General features: G+C 39.9%; 1 pseudogene; it reads right to left on the bottom strand.

Annotated features, from left to right (window-relative positions):
- Nucleotides 1-1,018: 1,018 nt before the first annotated feature.
- Nucleotides 1,019-1,597, bottom strand: LOC141521305 (SUMO-conjugating enzyme UBC9 pseudogene; annotated as a pseudogene).
- Between the last annotated feature and the right edge of the window lie 1,327 nt (nt 1,598-2,924).

Raw genomic sequence — 2,924 nt, forward strand, 5'->3', positions numbered from 1 at the left:
ATTGTAAAACACTTTGCTAATTGTGAAATGCCAAATAGAATGCCAATTGGCATTATCATTAGTAGCAGTTATTATTTAGTCATTTTCAGTTTTCTCTGACTCTTTGTGGCCCCCTTCTTGGAGTTTCCTGGGAAAAGATACTGAAGGGGTTTGTCATTTCCCTTCCCAGATCATTTTACAGATAAGGAAAATGAGGTAAATAGGGTTAAGTGACTTGCCCAGGATCAAAAAGCTAATAACTATCTAAGGCCAAATTTGAACACAGGTCTTCCTGATGCCAGGCGTGGCACTTCATCCACTGGGTCACAGTATTATGCTTATCTGTCAGTTATAGGGATTTTACAATCCTTATTTGTATGATTTCAAAAGCCTCCAAAGCAGTCTTTCTTCATCCAGACAATTCTACATAGCTATGAACAGATCAACTTTTTTAATAAGCAATTTATTTACTCTACACAGCAACACATATAAACTGCCATATAAACACAAAGAACTGATGCAGAAACAAGATGCTGGATGACTGGATCTCTGGGGCTTGTAAGCAATATAATCTAGTCTCTGAAAGATAGAAAAACAAATTAAGGGTGGGGAAAGGGAGAGGTTATGAATTTCTTTTTCATACAGTCAGTTAGAGGCTAAATGGAGTTCTAAACATTTGTAAGCATGCCTGCATCAGAGAGCAAATGAAACTAGATACTAGGGTATTTATAGAAGTATCAAAGTTTATAATTTTACAGCAGTTGAAAAACTGACATCAATATTGAAAGAAAAACAAGTTTTAAATAACAATCAAAAGACTGAAGGAAGAAACCTTTATGAAAAAAAAACTGGGGACAATTCAGCAAATTCAGAATTGTATACAAGTGACGGAAAAGCAAAATGGCACACACACAGTCTCCTCCCCTAAGTGAATAGTCATTGTACATGGCAACATCAGATTTTGCAAAAAAAAAAAAAAAAGTAAACAAGTTCTTGCCAAACCAATCCCTTCCTTTTTAAGATGCCACAAGATCGATGTTTATAAAGATGCAAACTTCTTGGCTTGTGCTCGAACCCTTTTCTTGTATTCCGCTCTGTTTTGGCAGTAAATTGTGTAAGCCTCTGCTTGAGCTGGATCTTGAATATTTGGTTCATTTAGAAGGTCCTGTATTTCTAACAAGATCTGTTTAATGGTGATTTCTGGCCTCCAATCTTTATCTTCCTCTAAGATGGACAGGCACACTATGCCTGTAGGGTACACATTTGGGTGAAATAACGGTGGTTCAAATTTACATTTTGGTGGTGAAGATGGATAATCATCCTTAAAAAGCATCCGCAGTTTAAATAAACCTCCTTCCCATGGTGTTCCTTTCTTCCCTGGAATGGCACACTCCCAGTTCATGAGATTCATTGTGCCATCTGGATTTTTCAGAGGTACCGCTACAAAGCCAAAAGGATGATCTTTTCTCCAAGCTTTCCGCTCCTGTGCAAGTCTGTTGAGGGCTACTCCAGACATATTCAAAGCCCCTCTCCACCCGGCCGCGGCCCCAGGCAAGAGTTCCGTACCGAGGGGGGATGGTGCCCGGGTGGTTGGTGGCTCTAGAGTCGCTTCCCTTTGTCTCTGGTCTTCCCTTCCCAAGCCAGCTCCCCGCATAGGCAGACCCGAGACCGGGGCGCGGCACGGCACTGCGGCGCGGGGCGGGGCGGGGCGCTGAGCGGGGTGGGGAGGGAGGGGATGGGAGGGACGAGTTAACCTTTCTAATGCACTTCTCTGACCATCATCCCTCCCAAGGATCAAAACCCTTCCCCATTAATTACCTAAGAAAGAATAATCAACTCTTTCTCCTACCCGCCCCCCCCCCCCCGCAAGTTAGCTCTCTACCTATCTTTCCAGTTTAATGTTACACTAAGCCCCCTCGCCCACTCTATGCTCCAATCAATCTGGACTGCCCTCCTCTTCTCTTCTTTTTTTTTCCTTACTCTATGATCTTTATTGTCTGAAAAAAATGAAGTAGCACTCATTTGTAAATGGGCATGAGTGAAAGCAGATATAAACCAAAAATGAATGTTGTTAACTTTGCCTACCCCAGGACAAAGTTGGCAAGTTTCAAGGATTCTTAAGAAGTTGACGTTGTACTTCATACTTCAATGTTTTAGGGACCTTTAAACTTGATAGTATGGCCATATCCTCCACTGATGCTGATTGCAATCCCTCTGTGAATTGGTAGAGGACTTTTTGAGAACTGTTATGACTGAAAGTCCTCCCTCTGTAGCAAATTGGTCTTTCAGAACTGATCAGGGCTTTTCCTCTGATAACAAATATGGATCTTTCAAAAATTTAGAGAATCTATTAGAGTTCGAATTCCACCGGCATAATCTTTGAGAAACTAAGGTTGCCATCATGCTATAATGAGGCACAATACTATGGGAAAAGAGTGATCATGATAATAATAACAACAATAACAATAATAATAATAATCAGATCAGATATTTTAGAAAAGAACTCTCTCAACAATCTCATCTCTGATGGGGTAGATATTATTATCTGGATTTGGAATACATGCTAGAAGCATCATAAAGAAAACACACATCTAAAATGCTCAAATGCTGAGAGAGAGAGACAGAGAGACAAAGACAAAGACAGACAGACAGAGAGAGGGAAGGTGTATGGAAAGAGCCCTGAATCTGGAGTCAGATGACCTAAGTTTAAATATAAGCCCTATTGTGTGACTTTAAGCAAGTCTCAGTTTCTTTATTAATTAAAAGAAGGAATTAGAGCAGCTGGTCTCTAAGTTTCCTTATAAGTCTAAATCTATGATAATGTCACCATATTATATGTCCTAAATTGAATACAAACATCTTGAAAATAGAGCGGAATCTAAAGATATGAAATTTAATAGGGAGAAACATAAAATCTTATCCTTGATTCAAGAGATTAACTTCAG

The sequence above is a fragment of the Macrotis lagotis genome, chromosome 1 (genome assembly GCF_037893015.1).
Source record: "Macrotis lagotis isolate mMagLag1 chromosome 1, bilby.v1.9.chrom.fasta, whole genome shotgun sequence".
Taxonomy (NCBI): Eukaryota; Metazoa; Chordata; class Mammalia; order Peramelemorphia; family Peramelidae; genus Macrotis; species Macrotis lagotis.